This window comes from Rhinoderma darwinii, chromosome 5, assembly GCF_050947455.1.
Source record: "Rhinoderma darwinii isolate aRhiDar2 chromosome 5, aRhiDar2.hap1, whole genome shotgun sequence".
NCBI lineage: Eukaryota > Metazoa > Chordata > Amphibia > Anura > Rhinodermatidae > Rhinoderma > Rhinoderma darwinii.
This window is the reverse complement of record NC_134691.1, coordinates 123,855,068-123,876,526: the sequence shown is the minus strand read 5'-3', so window position 1 is coordinate 123,876,526 and position 21,459 is coordinate 123,855,068. Positions and strand designations below refer to the sequence as shown.

The following is a 21,459-nucleotide window of genomic DNA, read 5'->3' as shown; positions in this document are numbered from 1 at the left end:
TCAATGTAAGAAGTGAGGAGGGGGGGGGGGGTTTGAACTGGGGAGCGACGTAAGAGCATTTAGGAGCAACGGTGATGCCCTCGTTGCGCCTAAATGCTCATTAGCATAAAACTAATAAAACCTATTTCTCTACAAAGGAGGCAGTAAGCAGAAATTGGAAATAAATGTTAGAAACAGGTTATTCTCCTCTACAATACACGGTTACTAGTTTAATACGGACATTCTGGTGACAGACTCCCTTTAAGAACAGAACTCATGCACACAAAACTAAAACCTCTGTACATGCCACGATTTTTTAATTTTACATACTGGAGTTTAACTCTCACTTGTACCTACAGGGACAGGACCCTTTATTGGTATATTTATTTTTAATTGCGTATATATGTCTCTATTCAGAAACCATTTTTTTGTTGCATTCAGCACAATATGGGGCATTGCAATGTTATCTAAGTGCTACTTACACATACATTATATATCCCGATTCCTGTAGTATTTGATATGTAGTCATGATTCTGTGAGGTCCTTCGTCTTTATTACAGGTCGATGACATGTTTTTATACTTTGAGGTAGATTTATTAAGCACTATTTCCCAGATTTATGGTATAGAAAAGCCGCAATTTGTGCAAAACCTGAGTTTTTGTGCAAAAATTTGTTGAGTTTTCTCTTTTATGCTTCCTTTGCTGCTTTTGCATGAAGTGGGCGGGACTTAGTTAAAGGGTGGGGCCTGACACAGCCCTACATATTTGCATAAACTGGCAGAAATTAAAGCGGAAGTCTACGTCAACTTGTAACTGGCATAGATTTCCCTTTCAGGTGAATGGACACCTCTTAATAAATTAGGTGAATCTTACTCAAGTGATCTGTATAGTAAGACTGGCATATTTATTATGTGCAGTTTTAATTATTTTTAAAAACATTGGGGGGAATTTATTAACTTTTCTATGCCAGTCGCAAATGGAACAACAGTCGTAATTTAAATATTTTTCAAAAATGTTTTGCCGTTTCCGCTGCTCTTTATCTAAAATGTGGGAGAAGCTTAGTGGAAAGGGATGGGGCCACGTGCAGCCCGACAAATTTATCATAATTTAAAATGATGTAAATGATGCCACAAATCTACACCAGCTCTTCTGGCGTCGATTTCACATTCTGGCTCAAGGACGGCCAGAGATGCTCCTAACCTATTAAGAGGCCTCTTCATAAATTAGGTGAATTTTATCCAACTTTCTTCATATTACGATTGGTGTATGAAATGTCAGTCTTAATAAATATGTGATATTAAAAACACTCTTGTTGAAATAAAGCTATTTTGGGGATTTTACAGAGATTTAACTCTGAAAACGATGGCTTACTTTAATGTACTGTTTTTCTGTTGCAGAAAACAGGACATTGCAATAGAAAATAGCTGATTATTTCTACAGTAAACAAGTTGGGTGAGAGCTGATCTGTCATTCAAAAGGTTGAGCTATTTATGAGTTATACTGTTTTGTTTGACTGCCCTCAGTTTCCCAGTATCATTTTGTTTTCCTTCAGAACATAGAAAATGCCTCCAGGCTAAAACATACAGTATTTCTGCAGTAAATATTACATATTTTGGACAGCTGTTTTAATCTATAAACCTACTATTCAGGCCATATACTAACCAGCAATAACCATAGTAGCACATATATTACACAAATACTGTACTTAAAGTGGTACACATATCACTCATATATTTACCGTAATACACATATTGCATATTTAGAGTATGTCATATAATACACATGTATATATATATTTATATATTGTACAGATCTTACACAAATACTTCTAGCAGTACATATATTACACAAAAACTTTTAGTAGTAAATATATTACCCATATATTTGAGTGGTACATATATTACAGAACTATTTATAGTATCTGATATAGTACACATATATTAATAGTAGTGCACATATTACACAAAGTAGTACATATAGTACCCATACATTTAAAGTAGTACATGTATCACCTACTGTTCATATTTATAGTACTGCAAATATTACACAAATACACACATATATTTATTTTACGTCCTACTGCAGCACACAAGAGATTTATTTTCCCTTCATTTTGTGATAGAGGACAAGTGATTTTCAAAACAAATCTAAAAAGAAAACTCAGACCAAATAATTAGCATAGTTCATAAATTAACAGCATAAAGGAGCCCACATCCCCTAAAACATGATTTTTTTTTCTCATTGTTCATTGCAAAGGGAAGCAAGGTTTCCACTTATTATATTCCTACTAATGTTCCTATCATGTGGTCCTGTAGTGCTGTGGACTTTTGGAACTTGAAAGCCTGGTGTGATAAGAGGAGGTGGGCCATTCAAGAAGCAGTATCCCAGGAAGCATTCCATTCCAGAAAGGGAAATTGGTGAACAGCTCCCTCAGGGTCCATCCACAGATCCACTCATATGTTTGGGAGCAGGGCTTATAGTGTGGGGGCTGAACTTAATTCAGGCGTGAGTTTTGTAAGTATATATGACAGCTAGGACAGCAAAATATTGGGTTCTGCTATTCCTCTACAGGCCGCTACTTGCAGCCTGTATAAGAGTATCAGAACACAACTGCTTGCTGCCCTAGCTGACATATACACTTACAAAACTCATAAAACTAACAAAACTCATGTCTGAATTAAGCCCAGCCTATCTCTCTCTCTCTCTCTATTCTCTCTCTCTCTCTCTCTCTCTCTCTCTCTCTCTCAGTTCTAAATAACGAGAAGAATGCCTCTTTTCCACAGAGCAGACCTAGTTTTAGATACTCTCATCAATCCTTCCAGTACGGAGGACAAGGTTATCAGTAGAGAAACATAAGGAACTTAAGACAGAGGGATACAGAGAAGAAAAGGTCAGACAAAATTCTGATGCCAGAAAAAATACAGTAAAAATAGGAGGAAGATGAGCACTTTTTTTTATCAAGAGTGGCAACTGTTTATCAAAGATCTTTGAGTCCTCTCCACTATGAAATCAGACCTTCATTTGGAGCTTACTAGGCCTCCAAGACCTGGTTCAGGTTTCAGACATTCGTCTTTAGAACAATGTTACTTGTGGCCAAAGCGGTGGAAGAAGTTAATCACAAGCAACAAGGCACAGGAATTTACTTAAGAATTGTCCCCAAACCTCAGAGCAACGTCAGAGTCATTATAGACTTTTGCTATTTGAATGGACACCTACAATATAAACCTAAAAGAAAGAAGAGAAAAAACCACGGCACCACATGGTGTAGATCACAAGGATGATATAGGTGGATGAACAGTGGTAGTGATTGTGCTCACCTATTAAGGTTGTGCAAGGGTAGGCACAACTCTACTGTAGACAAGGTTATAATTTATGATGACGCTGCAGCTAGGTCCAAACCGGTAACACACACGGCAACCACTCGTTTAGGCATATATAAAAAAATGAAAAGCTGAACCAAATACAGCACTGCTATCATCAAGACAAATCCAGGAGATGGAGGTGTATAATAATAATAATTGATTGTATTAACCCACGCGTTTCGACACTGCACCAGCGTCTTCCTGAGGCCTTTAGACATACAGAACTAAAGAAATACCTTATATACTCACAAATCATATACAAAAACAGAAAAAAAAAACAAATGCAAGGAGAGACTAACTGCTATGATGTCACAAGGTAGGGAATGTAAACAACCCTTAATGTTGCTATATGTTTAAAAGTAAAGGAATTATAATAACAAATCAAGGAGTAATGTCTGAAATGTGCACATATTAATGTAATCTTACAACAGGAAGAGTTTTGGAAGCAGTTATATATTGATAGCGGCGGGTGTTTAAAATATCGCTGACAAACGGACAATGTAAACTAAGTGAAAATGGAAAAAAACTATTATATCCATATAGATAATAATACAGTCTTATCAACCAAAATGTATCCTAAGCATATACTGTACGATCAAAACACAAAATGTCTCTTCATAAACTCCCTAAAATATGTCTGATCCAAAAAATACATAAAGTCTTAATTAATTTAGAAAAATATAAATCTTTATTTTCCCATTAGGGAAAATTACCCACTAAGTAACATACAATTAAAAAACAATGAATTAAAAACACCCCGGATAGGAATGTCCACCATGACCCATAATCATAACCATGAAATTATAACCATGTAATGTTATGCAGAGTATTGCGCAGAGAGCAGGAATCTAGAATTTGATCTCCCCAGTACAGCATAGGTATGTTGTACAACAATTTTTTTTTTTTAGATAATAATACAGGTAGATAAAAAGCTAGGAATACACATATAAATAAAGATAAAAGAGAATACTTAGGTTCTCCAGTCCAGCCAGCATCCAGAATGAAGGCCGAACGGGTAAAAACATTCCTGTAGTCATAGCGACGTAAGTGCAGAGAGAAAACTACGGCAAGCGAAGTAGGTCAAAAAGAGCATGAATGAATGGGCTGGTTGTGTTGAGAGCAGCGGTACACAGAAGATCTCAGCTGAATAGCCGTAAGGAGTATGTAATATTACAATAACATAATTATGCATTGGTAGACTGAATCAATTAAGTGAGGGAGAGAATATAATAGTGATATAATAATGTAATGATAAAATCATCAGACATTAGGTAAGAGCGAACATGTGAAACAGACAGGCATTGTTTAAGATTTGCAAGTCAAATTTTAGCTATGCCCTTTGGGCTTTCCCTTGCACCAAGAGTGTCTACAAAAATTATTTTGGTGTTGGTACAGAGATTTCGGAATATGTATAGTTCCATATTTACATTGACTGTTGAAAAAAGTTATAGAGGATTTACTTCAAGTACAGATTCAGACAACTTTAAAAATGTAATAAAGACACGGTTTCATTTTAAATCGGCAGCGTTCCCGCCTCATTTCATCTGAGAAGACTAAATTCCTGGGGTTTTTACTGGATTTCAAGCAGATGACCTTGATACTTCTTCTATCAGCACAAATCAAAAAGATAACGTTTATGGCAGAGTGAATATTATCCCGGCCTTGTCATTCAGATTTATTAAAAGGGTTCAGGGTCACCTATCTTCTGCAACAGATGCAGTCAATTTGTCTCATATTCACATGAGGCCACTACAGTAGAAGTCCACATAGCTTTGACTTAGTGGCTCCAGCAAGATATATTGTCCAGCGGTCAGTCCTTTAGAGAAACCAGCAAAGTCTTGGTTAATACTGACACATCCAAACTTGGTCCAAAGAGAATATTTTTTTCCTGCTATCTAAAAGAGCCTAGAGTTGTCCACCAGCATTTGTTATCTTTTCATAATCTCATCAAGGACCAACATGTTCTGATGCAGAGAAATAACATGATGACTATGTCCTATATAAACCACCAAGGAGGTACTAGATCTGTTCCACTGATGAAAGAGGATTTTCTTCTAGGCAGAATGAAGTCTCTTATCCTTGACACTAGTTCACATCCAAAGCAAGCAAAATACAATTGCGGATATCTTTATTTCTAGGAGAGTGAGAACTCAGTCAAGAAGTCTTTTGTCTAATTACAGAGAAAATGGGACAGCGAATCGGTTTCCAAGGTTCAGTCCGCTGATCAAACAAGATAGTCTTTTTCATCTGGATGCAATGTCACTAGATTGGAATCTGGTATCAATGATAACCAAAGTTCTCAATAAGATAAACAAAGACACAGCAACTGTTATTGCAGTGAAAGCTTACTGGCCAAGATGAATATCGTTCTACTGCAGTTATCCCCATTTCCTTCAATAACATTGTCATCCAGCAGGGACCTATTCATTCAAAACGGCCTGTTTCGTTGGAATCCAGAATTCTTCAGCTTGAAAGTGTGAAAGCTGGTAGGGTGTACCTTCTGTCTAAAGGGTTGTCTGAAGAGGTTTTAGAAACTTTCTTATATTCCAAAAGACTGCTAACGCTACCTACAACCGAGTTTGGAACACATTTTTGAGATGGTGTAGTTCTGCTCTAGTCAGACCAGAAACTATATTCGTTCCACAGATTTGACAGTTTCTCCAATAAAGAGTTAAGAAAGTATTAAACTGAAATTCACTTAGAGTTCAGTGCTCTTCAGTGCCTTGTCTATTCTTTTATCTAGAAAACATTTTTTAAACCTTTGGTGAATCACTTTTCTAAGGCTCTAAAGAAAATTAGACCTCCGAAAAGGAATTTCTTTCCGCCTTGGTATTTGAACACTGTTCTGCAGCACTTGATGAATTCTCCCTTTGAGCCTTTGCACTTAGCAAATATAGTGTTTCTATAATATAGCAATGGGGCAAATTTACTACTTGTGTCTGTGTCCAGAAAGTGGCAAAAAATGCTCCAAAGTTTGGCATAGTTTTGATGTTTGTACCACACTATACACTTTTAAATAGTGTACCAAAAAGGGAGCGGATTAACGGTAAAGGGGCATAGTTTTCTAAAAAAAAGGGGCATTGCTTAAAATGCGCCAAAAATGCGCTAACAAAACTGACATAAAATTCTGGCCCAAAATGAGCTAAATCAAAAGTGGTATAAGGAAAAGAAAAGTATCTTACAGGTCATGCAAGATGCGCCAAAATTATCATGGAGAATGCACTACTGTGATAAATTTGGCGCATTTTGTGCCTGCCTGGTCCAAGATTATGCTGTCTAGACAGCATTAGTAAATGTGGGCCCGTGTTGAGATATATGTACAGCCAAAATGAGAGCACAATCTCAGATTTGTTTCTCTCTCTGGCATGACCTAGCAGGCATACACTACAGGCAGACCTGGGGGCCTTTATTAGGGCCCCGGCTGCCATCGGAAACACAGACACTCGGTGATCTTACCGCCGGGTGTCGGTGGGATGAGAAAGAGCTCCTTCCCTCTCTCCAAAACTACTCAGATGCGGCGCTCGCTATTGAGCGCCACATCTGAGGGGTTAAACGGGTGAGATCGATACTGATATGGATCTCACCCGTTACAGGAGGGATGCCCCAAGCCCTCAGCTACCTCTGGTAGCTGAGTGTAGGGAGATTTAACGGCTCCCTGCTCTGTTTACTTATTCCGATGCAGCGCCGTAAAAAGGCCTCTTCATCGGAATAAAGCCCGTTAGTGGCCGCCGTAAAAACACTATGGGGCGGTCACTAACGGGTTAGGAAAGCTGGTGTTCTTTATACGAGGTGCAAAATAAAAAATTGTGATACCCTGTGTGAGGCCCTTGATGAAATCCTTCTACTATCTCCCTCCACAATTTTTCTGTATTTAACCCAAGATCTCTTTCCCATTTACTCTTGAATATTTCAATATTTGATTGTCTAGCCCTCATCAATATGTTATTAGTTCTTGAGATAAATCCCCTTAGTCTACTATAGGAGATGATTTTTATCAATGGTCTCAGATGAAGCCTTTTTATAACAATCAAGCGACGATGCTTAAAAAAAAACCAGCATTTCTTACCTGTAAGTATTTATAAAAGTCCCTCTGTGAAATTCCAAGTTCCTTTTTAAGAGTACTAAAATCTTTCAGTACTTCTCCATCAAAAATACGACACAAAAGATATAGCCCTTTTTTTGCCAGTTTATAGTTTAAATAGTATATACGTTTTTTCATTTCCTTTAAGTCTAAATTATCCCATAGTGGTGTAAATTTTAAATAACCTTTCACCCCCAATATTCTTTTCATCGCTCATTCATCAAATTTGATTATTATTATCTCTAGTTCCTAATATTCCAGACTCAGAAAAATAGTGTTTCTTGCAATCCCTTATTTCTCATTTTATTCTGCAAAATTTTTAATATATAATCTATCTCACCCCTCCTTTTAAATGTGAGCTGAGAGGCCATATAGTATTGGAGTTGTAATACTTCACTTCTGATTCCAGACTCACTTCTGATTCTAGATGGTCCCACCCCCCCCCCCCACATATATATATATATATTCTCTCATTATTGCATCCAAAGGCTTAAAGAAATTCTTTGGTATCCATATTGGTGAATTTTGTAACACAAATAAAATCTGGGAAAGGAAAACCATCTTAATCAGATTAGTTCGACCTGCCACCGATATGGGCAGTTTACTCCATATTTTAACTTTGGTTCTCAGCTTGCCCAGCAAGGGTAAAACATTTAACATGATATAGTCATCTTTTGTGAAATGTGAACCCCTAAATATTTGAAGCTAGCTTCCTTTGCTACTATCTGTACTTCTGCTTTCCCAGTCATATTGTTCTCCCCTAGCACCATCAAATGTGACCTTCCCCAATTTATTTTTAACCATGAATAATAGCCAAATGATTTTAGCAATGTCATCATTTCACCCAAATCTGTATTTACATCCTCCAAAAATAGTAACATATCATCTGCATACTATACTACTTTTTCCTCCACCTCTCCATATTTAAATCTCTTGATAGCTACACTATTCCTAATGTGTATAGCTAAAGACTCTATAGCCAGGGTGAAATACAGCGGGGATAGGGGACATCCCTGCCTAGTGCCCCTAGTAAGGGCAAAAGGCAGGGATGTACCCCCATCCACCGCCACACTCACCTAGGAGTTAGAAAACAGTAATTTAATCCATCTGATAAATTTGTTACCAAACCACTTAAAACTTCCAACAGATATCCCCATTCTACACAATCAAATGCTTTTGAAGCACCAAGGGACAGAATTCAATTTTTTCCTCCAGCACATCTCGCAGATAGATTTACAAAAACTCCTCATGCGTTTTATTATAAACTCCTCCGTAGAAAAAAAACAAGTTAGGTCTTTTGTGGATTAATCCATTCAAAACGTCCAAAATTAATTTAAAGGGGTTTTCCCATGAGGGACATTTATGACATATCCACGGCTCCGGGCTTGAGAAAGACCCTCCACTTGTCCATGGGTCGAAACGTTGCCATTTTTTACTGGATGTTTGACCAATAAAAGAACATATTGGTTGAAACTTGGGAGACGTGTGCTGCTGTTCAACCATGCTTTTTCTGAGGCTTACATTACGTCAGACTGGGTTTGTCTGATTTTACAGCATGACACCACTCCTGATATCGGGATTTGTGCTGCTTCAAATATTTTACTTTTTGGATTATATCATGTGGATATGTCATGAATGTCCCTCGTGGGAAAACCCCTTTAATGTCTGTATTCAATAACGAGATAGGCCTGTAAGATTCTGTCTCTAAGGGATCTTTATCTATTTTAGGGATTATTATAATTACCGCTTTTTCAATTGAGTCTGGGAGTTTTTCCTTGTTATAGGCCTCACACAGGTTCTCAACCAATTGTGGAATCAATATATTTTTTAATTCTTTATAGATTTCAAAGGGTAATCCATCTTCTCCTGGGGCTTTTTTTATCCTTATCTCTTCTTAAAAAAAATTCTACCTCTTAATTTTGGATTGGTTTGTCTAAACTATCCCTTTCTTCAGTCAACATTTTTTTAAATAAAATATCTTTGTTTTTTTAAAATCTTCGTCCTCGTATTCTATTTTAGACGTATATAATTCTTGGTAATAGTCTTTAACTATTAATGTTTTTTGTTCGGGTTCTTCCAATATCTGGCTCTTTCCATTTCTAATAGCTCCAAAAACATCAGGGTTCGGGACTTCGCTAAGTATAACTCTCTAAGTTTGGATTGGGCTCTTTCCCATTTACCCATATTGGCCCCTGCACATGGTTCTTTTACTTTGCAAGATCCTTATTCAGCCTTGTCAAATTTTTAATTTTAAACATGTGCTGCTAACATGATGAAAATGTATAGGGACGAGCGATCGTAATAACAAGCGCTCGTCCCTATACATATCCAATCATTCCACGTGATAGGAGCAAATAAGCGCCGATCAATGAGCTGTTGATCGGCGTTCGTTGACACAGCCCATGTCGGGCCGTGTAATAGTACCGTAAGTCCCTGAACTTGGAACACCACTTATTTCCAGAACGAAAACCTCATGCTCTGTATAAAACACCCAAACCAATCAGTTTAGTTACTAGAAATCTCTGACACAACATGCTATGCAAAGTGATAATGATGTTAAATGCTCTTTTGTTTAGAATGTTGTGTCAGAAATGTCAAATGATGGTAATCTCAGTCTACGTCTGAAGAGGTTTATGCGCTATAGTTTTGAAAATGTATGCAGGTCTTTGCTAATGGACTCCACCGTCAAGGGCGTATCAATAACATTGAAGATCACGTTTAGGCAGAATTCCCCTTTAAATATGTAAGAATGCAATTTCATTTCTAATGAAATGTCTGTGTTCTCAACATGCCAGTAATTTATCCTAAAAGAAGACATAGAGGTCATTGACAAACTGAAAACAGGTTAATATACAAAATGTATATGCCTTAAACTATGCTGGTACCACTGGTTTACAGAAAATAGAGTTGAATAAATGAGGGCAGGAGGATACTAGATGCAGCTTTAGTTAAGTATGACCATAGAGTCTTTAATAAATTTCTGTTTTAAAGTCAAGGATTGAAGAGAATACATTTCATTGATATAAGCTAGGATACACATCCAGTTAACAAGTGAATTCAGACAAGTGGTTCTCATGAGTATATACAGTGTATACAATTCACAATACAATTAGGAGAGCACAAGACATCTTATAATCCACTACTATATATACTTTGTACTCTGCAAGGCGACCTCATTGACAATGTTTGGGTTCTAGGATTTATTTATGTCATGTCAATGGATGAGGGAGAAGAATGTGAAGTAGACTTTTTATTACAGTATGTCACTTGCACTATGTTGAGGATTCTGTTTTGTTTGCATGAACAATTTTTTGATGGCTCTTTAATCCTTCTGATCTTCCTTGATGCCAGATGTTCAACTTAAATTCCATATTGTAACAATGTCTGACAGTTAAAAATGATTCATTAGCTGTTAGTTTTTATGACAATGAACTGTCACTTAAAAATTCTTAATCTGCACTGAGCCTATCAAAACTACCATTAGACAAAACAAAAACCGGAAGGTTATGAGAGTTAACATATTTGACAATCATTGTTCTATATTCTTATGCGAGGTGCATGTGACACATATTACAGAAAAAGCATATTTGTGCTCTCCGCCAATTATTTTAATTTTATTCCAATTTTTCACACTACATGTTATTCTTGGAGGCTTTAAAGAGCATCTGACAGAACTCTTTAAGTTAGGACAGCTATAGGATACAGTAGAAAATAGAGAAAATAGTCAAAGGGTAATAGTACCTTCACCCATATGCAAATAAGACATAAGCCGTTTCCATACTGCTTGCTGCCTGCTCAGACCAAATGGAAGTCTGAGCAGATAAAAGGAGCCCTCACATGAGCCCTCTTTAGCAGTAGGGAGAATGTAGAGGGCTTTTACACCCTCATTTGCATATGTTGAAGCTAATCTTTTAGTCTAATGGGCGCAGGAGCACACACGCTACCTCCTCTTTCGCAAGGCACATTATGGATGACAGATAACCTAACGGGTAGGTCCACCTACACAACTATTTTTAATTAATTGTCACAATGCATCTAAATTTAAAAACTTTAGCATTTTTGCCCAAAGTCCTAATTAAAAAATTCCTATTTACTTGTGTGTGTATAAATGTTCAATCTAAAATGAAAAATAAAGCAACTTTGCAAATTGTTTGTAATGGATTTGCCTGACACAGCTTCTTTGTCGACACCCGTAGTTAATCAGCCTGCATCTGTGCCTAGGTCTGTTAGAGTGACTCGATCTGCTACCACTCAGGCTGGGAGGCTGAGGAGTGGGAGAGCCTATCACAGCCTGGCCAGACTGAGCTAGCTCCCACCCTCTGTCTATTTATACCTTCATTTCCTGCTCCTCCTTTGCCTGTGATTCTGTCTGTTTCCTGGCTCTGCTGCTCCTGCTAATACTATTGACCTCTGCTTCAAATTGACCCTGGCCTTACTGACTACTCTTCTGCTCTGCATTTTGGTACCTCGTACACTCCTGGTTTGACTCGGCTCGTTCACTACTCTTGTTGTCACAAAAATAGAAGAAGAGGGGGGAGGAATCCTCCAGCTCACCTGACACTGTGGAGTGTGTCACTGCAGCACCCGGAATCTCGTGTCGGCACACGTTCAGAAGCACGGAAAGGAGAGGAAAGAGTTGATCCAGCGCTGCATAAAGTTTAAAATGGAAGCGGATTTCCAAGTTTAATGTTCCTTGATTTAAAAATTGTCCAGAGGTATAGTCCTGGTGTGAGGGTAAGCGGGCGGTGATGTCCTCAGAGCCTACGCGTTTCGGATGCTACTGCGTCCTTAGTCTTGGCTGTAATGTCAAGACTAAGGACGCAGTAGCATCCGAAACGCATAGGCTGCTGTTGGTCTGTCATGCACTTATTGAGCGTAGTCGCCCAGTTGTACGCCGTCACCTAGGACGGGCCGTGCAAGTAAGCAGGGACTGAGTGGCGGGTAGACTAGGGCTCACCTGTCTGTCTCCCTACCCCGTCATTACATTGTTCTAATTAAATATAGCCTATTGTTATGAATCTATAGCCTTTATATAGTCTTTTACTGCAGTCAATTTGCCATCCATCTGTCCCCTACTTCTGGAGGGAGGGAGTATGACTGGTTAAGTCTACACAGAGTATATAGTCTGTTACAATGGAGACACATTGGTTGGTGTAGAGGCTATAAGTACAAAACAATAAAGTATTTTTAATAAGGACAATTTGCAAAGTTGCTTTACTTTTTTAATTTTAGATGCAGCCAATAAATTATTGTAAATGTGGACTTTCCCTTTAAACCTACAGTTAGTTTAACACATTTCTAACACACAAAATGCCTACTTATAATATATAATCATGTGGGAATTCTTATTCCTTGGTTCAATAACAGGCATTATACATTAACAAGGGCCATTAAGTAATTGGCTCAAAGGAACACAAAACATATGGAGTACCATATGACATACAGCTCCATAGAAAACATGTTTGTGTGGGTATATAAAAGGCATGTACACAATTCTCTGCTAGTGACATTCAAATGACTCATGTATTAGAAGTATGAACCAAAGGAAATAGTTTATTTTTCCACTATATAGGTTAATTGACTGCGACATCTCTCACCACCACCAAACTGGCCTGCAGAAGAATGGCAGACAAATGAAATATATTTGTCAGATGTACTGCCTGCAGCAAAGGTTGCACTTTCAGCTTCAAATAACCCTGGCATCTGTGTATCTTCTATTGGGAAAATTAATATATCAACCTTGGGTCACATAAAAGGAGAGAATTTTCAAAGAACTGTGCCTCAGTATTTATTCCAAAGTCAGCAATCCTCATGGTTCAATAAACAGCACGGGTAATGCGTTTTCATCCATACAAAATGGATTCTAGGTAAAGAAAGCAGTTTACAATGACATGTTTAATTATAGCTTTCCAGAAGAAGAAAAGAAAAAGTAGGAAGGCTTTTCTGATTATTTGTTTGTTATAATGGCCTCTATGCCTCTGTGGAATCTATATACTTTGATATAAGGCACACATCCTTCAAAGAGCAACATCTGTCAGTGCACAAAGTTGAAATGTGTGTAAGGAAATTGGCTCCATGACTAGACTGCTAAAATAAAGTCTCAATGGACATAATATAATGTGTATTCTGTCAGCATTTCCATAAATACAATTTAAAACAGACAGCTGATTATAATTCATATAAAAATTGTGGTATCTACCCCATCTCATGGTCCCATTAGGGAATTTACATATATTTTTTAAAGAATTAGCTAAATGTATTACTTGGTGTTGTTGTTAGTTTTGTCATTCGGAAAGTGCACAAAAGTAACAATAAATTGCATAATGAAATTTATATAGTGCACATACAGAGAGATGGATTTATATACCATCTTGGACACCGTTGAGAAGGACTGCTCCAACAATTGAGATCCACCCCAACAGGCAAAAAGCCTAAAGTCCACCATGATGATGTGTTCAAAAGACATCAATAATACTGTCACTGAGTGTCGGGATAGGCAAAGGTTATTGGTATCATTCCCCCCGAGTCTCGTAGCTCACCAAGGTCACCAGGCATCCCTGAAAGATCAGTCCACTAGATATATATCAGAGATGATGGGTACCTTCTCTTCTTATAATATCACAAAGTATCAAGATACTACTACCCTTTATCAATGAATTCTAGAGATGATTCATGCAATTATCCACAAATTTTATTGTTTTACTTGCAAACAGACTACTTTTGTGTCCTTGGGATTCCACAGTAAAAAACAGGTTTTTGAGTCTCTTGGTTTGAGAAAAGAGTTAGTATAACTTGTTATTTAAATCCTTGTTCCCTCTAAGATTATGAGTCCAGTGGGTGTCCTACTCAGTTATTGACAACTATATCATTGTGTAGGACACACCACTGGGCTCATAAGTTCAGAGGGAACAGGCATTTAAATCAATAAACTACAATTTGGAGTATTGGCAACAGGCAAGAGTTCATTGGAGCCTAAAGTTTCCCAGTTTCAAGATTCTATGCAGTCTTAATGGTTTATCTTGGAGCAAAAAAATGTTAAATATTGAAAACATTATAAATTCAGAGGGGATCACAGTTATTCACACAGTGGATTTCAGTTCCATAATGAAAAGTTTTTCAGAAACTCTTACGGTATACTAAATAAATAGTTGAATGACATTCAGTTCTGTTACCAATGTGTGGTCCATCAGGACACTTCATATATACCTTTCTATGCAATTTGAAGATGGAATGGCACAGAATATTAGTGACTAAAATAAAAAGGTTAATATTACAATTTCTTCCTTAAGTATTTTATTTATCCATTCTACTAAAATGAACCTGTTATTGACAGTCAATAAATTGAGATGTTTTAGTGTTAATCGCTATACTATACAAAGAACCTGTATAGCATTCCTCTTTAGTGCACAGGGTGTAAGGCATTCTGTGTTGTAACCTCAGTGCTTGGTAGATTGGAGTCTAGTTAAGTGGCACAATTCATAATCAACTATCAACGAGGAGGTTTTTGTGAATTAAAGGCGCAGGTTTCTTGAGATGCTGTGTACCTTATTCCAGGAGTATCACTAGACATAAAGCACAATTCTAAAACAAATCTACTGTATCTGCCCATGATCATGTAAGTGTCTGACACCATAAAGACGTAATGGGATTCTCTATATCTGGAACAGGTGATAGGAATGCAGGTAATTTATGATCTGTGTCTTCTCTGAATTGATAAGTACTAAAACTTGATGCCTAAATGCTTCCATTGGGGTTCTGTATGTTTGCCTGTTTAGTAAGTTCCTTAAATGTGTTATAATCACTCACTGATGTGAATCTAAATATCATGTCACTTAATATGATAACATCCTTTTTAATTTTGTGCTACGGCAAGTCTACCTTATAAGACATGCATAACTTTTTTTTATGGTACTACTTAAAGAGGCTAATATCTTTTTTACATCTTTGGCTACATGAAAAAGCACTCAAACTTTTCAATCAATCAATCAATCAATCAATCAATCAATCAATCAATCAATCACGGTTTTTATTTTCAAACATGCACTCATTTTATTATAACAGTATGTACAGATGTGTCAACCCTTAAAGAGGACCTGTCAGCAGGTCCTAACATCTAATGTACATATATTACCTTTACTTCGCTCCCTCCCTGTTTCCATCACCGTTTTTTTTGTTCTGCCCACCCCCTGTTCCTGAGTAATTATGTTCTCCACTTTCGGCGCCTGATATGGTAATTCACTGTAGATAGCCAACGGCTATCTACAGTGGTCCAGTCCAAGCCCTGACATGAACCCAATTGAACATCTCTGGGGAGACCTGAAAATGGCTGTCCACCATTGGTCCTTATCCAACCTGACAGAGCATGAGAGGATCTGCAGTAAAGAATATAAAAAAATTCCCAAATCCAGGTGTGCAAACCTTGTGGAAGACTGGAGGCTGTTATCGCTGCCATTGGTGCTTCTAAGTACTGAGTAAAGGGTCTAAATATTTATATCAGTGAAATATTTTAGTTTTTCCTTTTCAATAAGAAAACAAAAATTACTAACATTCTGTTTTCACTTTGTCGTTATGGTGTAATGAGTGCAGAATGATGGGGAAAAACGTGATTTTTTTTATTTTAGCACAAGGCCTCAATATAAAAAAAATTGAAAAAGTTGAAAGGGTCTGAAGACTTTCCAAATGCATTGTATTGTATAGACATCTTGTGACGGAGTATTGCAAATTCATGTTTTCTTTTTAAAGCTGGTCATCTCATGTCACACATCTCAGAATAAGTTGAGATAAAAGGAAAGGTAGTGCAGGAAACATCTGTATGTTATAAACTTAGAGCATATTTATCTAAACTTTAGAACCCATGTAATCCTACTGGAGTTCTCAGACAGAGGCATGGGATTTAATATGATTACAATAATTGCATCCTATTCATCCACGGAGGACATGCAGTTTGACTGCAAAATGATAGGACACTGTTGCCCTTTAACATGGTATCAATAACATAACAATACAAACTGCCATTGAATATTGCTGTTTGCCTGTACTTTTGTATCAATGTTGCTATCGTGGCTTAAAGTAAAAAAATAACTGTGTAGCGCTTTTCAACATGCTACCTAACTTTTTATGTAGATTACAAGATGTATATATGCTACATTCTATAAGTCTCATGCCAGGTGGGTTAGAAGCACCATCATTCCAATGGCCACGCAGGAGAACCTCATGGGTCACATGTTGTAAGTTTTTGCTACAGACTGGTACACTGAAAATGTTATGTCATGATATGCAGTCTGTCTTATAGACCCCAAGGATGTCGGTGCCATACAAACAGAAATCTATGGACCAACCATCACCTCTTATTATCCTGTTTAGTTATCTTAGGATTTTTAAGAATTATAAAATTCTAACATCAAATGACAAATGACAATTTAACGGACGTTATGTGAAGTACTAAACCTGATTTGTGACACAATGGCTTTATAGTATAATAGGCTCATTTAATTATATTAACACCACATATTCAATATAAACATTCAGTGTCGATGTGGAAAATATAGTGAATTATAAGATATTAAGTATGACAGAAAACAATTAGCCTGCCTACCAATCAATAGGAGAGCGAAACTAACCTGCCATTTGTCACTCAAAAGTAAAATATGATTAAAATAGGCGTTTTAAATTTATGCACAAATTTTAAAGAAAGAACACTTATCCTCTAATTTATGTCTTGTATTTTACCATGTAATGACATAGTGCTGCATACAGACCTTGTGAAATAGCCAGGGATTTTGAGTAATGACACGGAAACGCGTACTCATTGGCTCATTTGCATTTCATTATCCAGCATCCCCGGCTTCTGTGGAAGCAGTGGCCTAAATTAACCAAGGCTCACTGATTGCCTGAACAGTACGGAGATGTGCCATCAGTTCTGAGAAATTATGTTCTGTACATAATTGATCATTTATAGCTAGACCTTAATGCAAAGATAATGCTCTAACAGTACAAAAGCCATTACTGAATCTGCATCTTAAATTACCAAGTAGAAAGACTTTAACTTAACAATGGTATTTTTCCTTATTGTTAATTGAGCTTAGTACAATTGTGAAAAACTAAGAAGCGTATACAATAATATTTTTGACAGATATTTTCCTTTACTTTCTCTCTAAGGTCCTGTTTATATGCGGTGAAGGTTTCGTCAGGAGCCTCTGTTGCAGATTCCATTATTTTTTCTGGACAATATAATGTATAATGCAGTGCTATTTTGTGAGTCAAAATAACAAGAAACCATGACCGTCAATGAGGTTTTGTCTCGTGCCGTTGGGCGCCAGCGCTTCTGCTTTTCAAGTTATTTTCTTCCACTGACGGAACAGAATAACGAAAATCGTAGTGCATATGCGAAGAGACCTAAATCCGACATAACTCAATATGTATGGTGCGAAATGTTAATCAAATATGTAAGAAACACATCTGTCTAACAAATGCCATTTGTCAGCTATCACTCACCCATAGACTTTTATGTTAAAAGAAATGATAACGCCACAGCCATCCAGTAAGAACGTATACTATAAACTTTTTTTTTAACATGGAATTATATGGGCAACGAATGACCAACGGACATTATTCATCAGAGGCATCCGTTGGCCATTCGTTACCCATAGATTCCCATGTCAAAATAGTGTATACATTTAACGTATACATTTTTTACTGGATAACTGAGATGAACGCCTCTGACGGATGCCATCGGTCATACATCTGTCGCCCATAGACTTGTATGTTAAAAAAAAGTATACGTTTAACGTATGCTTTTTTTACTGGAATGCACAAGATTATATTGAATCATGACAAATTAATGCAATTCAAGAAAAGGTAGGGTGGACAATCTTTACTTTGTAAACCAGTCTGAAATTGTACAGACATACAATAATATATACCGTAGTATCGAAAAACTAGAGAGGTCCCCTAAGCATCAATCAAAATGGGGCCCCATTCTGGTATTTATTTGTCTTATCATAACTGCTTCATGTTAGGACAGTTGAGATCAACACTTTTTAAACTCTTTTTTTCTTCCATGCAGGAGAGAAGGACAGAGTTATCATTGGCCTGGTTTGCTTACAATGCCATTTATACCACTTTAATGACTTTACCGATGTCAACAAAGTTCTGAATGATTTTCATAGGCAAAAAAGCCTACCAAGATTTCAAGGAAAACCAAAACCAAAATAACAATAACCTTTCAAAAAGACCACCTCTTTGAAAAGACCACCTCTGATCTAGACCAAATTTTTCTGTTATGGATTTTTCAATTCTTTTATATCCTATGTATACCGACCATCTCCTTTAAGGCAACAAATGCAATAGTAAAGGCTAGAAAAGTATTTCTGCTTACAGGAATCTTGGCAAACACTGTATAGAGTTTTGACATTCTTTAGTCCTATGGGAAAATCATATACAGAAAAAGTTTTTCATACCTGTAGTGTCCCTAGTAAATCTGGTAAGAAGGGAAATAATGTCTTTCTTTGGCTTGTACATAATGCATTTTACTTTTATATTTACCAACTGAACTATTCTTTTCTGCTTTAGGCTCTGTTCACATCTGTACCCTAGTTTCACTTTCTAATGGCAACCAGGACGCTCTGGCGCACACGTTGTACGATCGATACTACTGCTGCTCGACGGAGTCTATTGACTTATAAGGGTATGTTCAGACGTAGGGGACTTGCTGCGGAAATCCACAGCAGGCTTTTCTTTCTTTGATTTCTATAGCTTTTTACTTTACTTAGTGCAGATTTTGAAGACAAAAACAGTGCGGTATATAGCTTGCAATGCAGAATGTACATTCCGCAGCATGCTCAGTCTATTGTGGCGAAGCAGCAGATTTTCACTGCAGATTTTAGCCTTTGTAGCGCAGAGGCCAAAAACTGTGGCAAATCTGCTGCTAAATAAACAACAAAATATGCATGTTTCATATGCAAATTTTTACCCAGTTCCATTGTGGATTTGCAGCGGCGGAAAATATTTGCTGTGTCTGAAGATGGTGTTCATCAATTTGATGGGGAAAATAGCCCTGTATGTAGAGCTATTTTCCCTGCCAAATTTGCTGGAATCTGTGATGGAGGCTGCATGCAGCAGTATTTTACCCGTCAAATATGATGAAATCTGCGATGGAGGCTCAAATAGAGCCACCAACACAGATGTACACGTAGCCCAAGACTATACAATACAGGTTCCCATTTAATCATTGCAAGTAGAGATCTTGAAAACCATGAAGAATTGATACAGAAAGTGTATGAGAAAATTGCTTATCTTTTCAATATAAAATGAATATGGGTTATTTACTGAAACCGGAATACCCTTTAACATAATATTTAATGAAATGCAAATAAGTGTTGTAAAGTTTTAATGGAAAATGGAATGTGGGCTTTTAACCAAAGCTTGAGACAGCCAGGTTAACTATGTTTTAAATATTAAATGATTTCCCATTTTCTACTTTCTGGAAGGGGCCACAACATTTCTCTTATGGTTGGGGGTAACCTCTATTTACTTAATTTTTAGTCTCTCCATTTGCCTTCTGTCTCTGTTTGGTCTTAAACTCAGTACCTGTTGTATGTGAATCATATGCTACACTGCCTCTAATTTGTTTATTTTCTTTGCCTAAATCCCTCTAAATTATTATTTTTAACCCAATAGTGACCACGCACAAGTGTTTTACGGCGGTCACTAATGGACTTTATTCTGATGTATTAGCCTTTTTACGGCGCTGCTTTAGAATGAAGCAGCGTCCCTGGGAGCAGTATAAGCTCCCTGCTCTCAGCTACTGGCGGTAGCTGAGAGCTTGCAGCAGACCTGCTCGAGCAAGAGGGATCGAAATCAACATCAATCCCGCCCGATTCTCAGTAGCATTAGAGTCGGCCTCCCTCTTTCACCCCATCGACACACTCGTGATGCAATTGCGGGGTGCAGATCGTTTTGATGGCAGCCGGAGGCTGTCAACTTGTCCCGCAAAACACAAGTCCTTATACAGCTACGTAGACTAAAAAAATAATAAAGTTATAGCTCTTTGAATGCGGAGATGGAAAAACGTAAAAAATAGCTTGCTCATTAAGGCCTAAAATAGGCTGGTCACTAAGGGGTTAATATTATTATTATTATTATTATTATTATTAATAATAGTCACAGGTATAATGTACTGATACACAGAAACATACCAGGACAGTATAGGTATAAAAAAAAAAAGATGAAAATTAAAAGTCCACTAATGGGACAAAAAAAAGTTGTTGGAAAGGGGGAATGTAAAAACATAAAAAAATGAATCCTCTTGCCATATGAACAAATTCAGGACCAAAATTTCCATCAGTGAAAGGGATAAATTACAAACTTTTCAGCATGCAGTTGCCTCCCTCCCGCTTAGGATATGATCACATTTCCTTTTGGCCGCATTTTTTGCCGTTCTTTGTAAAAATGACAGGAAAATATATTCATAACATTTCAAAAACAAACAAACGTGTGAAAATTGAACTGGTGGCATTAGAAGTGGGTGAAAGAAGCTGACATATAAGGCGGCCCATAGTTACTCTATTGCCTAAGGGCCCACATAAACCTGCAGCCGTCTCTGAATGGTATAAATATTTCATGTTTCTGCTGGAGTTTCTCTTTTTGATATCTGTATATCTTCTGAATACAAATGTTATATCATTCTAGCAGGAGAAAACATATAAATATCAGCACAATCCTAGAGCTGCTATTATTTGAATGTTTTTAATGCTATGTGTGACAGACTGACAATTCTAGATGTGGTGTAGCCTAACGTTATTAACAAAGAACAATAATCAAGCAAATTAGTTGCAAAGGATCTGCCAGGCACAGCTTCGGGGTTAACTCCCAGAACTAATCAGTCAGCACCTGAGAATACATCCCTGAGACTGACTCCTGCTTCCACCATTCAGGCTGGCAGGCTTAGGAGTGGGAGAGCCTATCGTAACCTGGCCAGACTCAGCTAGCTCCCGCCCTCGGTCTATTTAAGCCTGCCCTTCCTGTCCCTCTGTGCTTG

General features: G+C 37.3%; 1 protein-coding gene across 1 annotated transcript in view; it reads right to left on the bottom strand.

The window, feature by feature from the left end:
* Positions 1 to 21,459, bottom strand: part of DOK6 (docking protein 6) — a 600,408-nt gene that overhangs the window by 241,093 nt on the left and 337,856 nt on the right. The gene's annotated exons all lie outside the window — the stretch shown is intronic.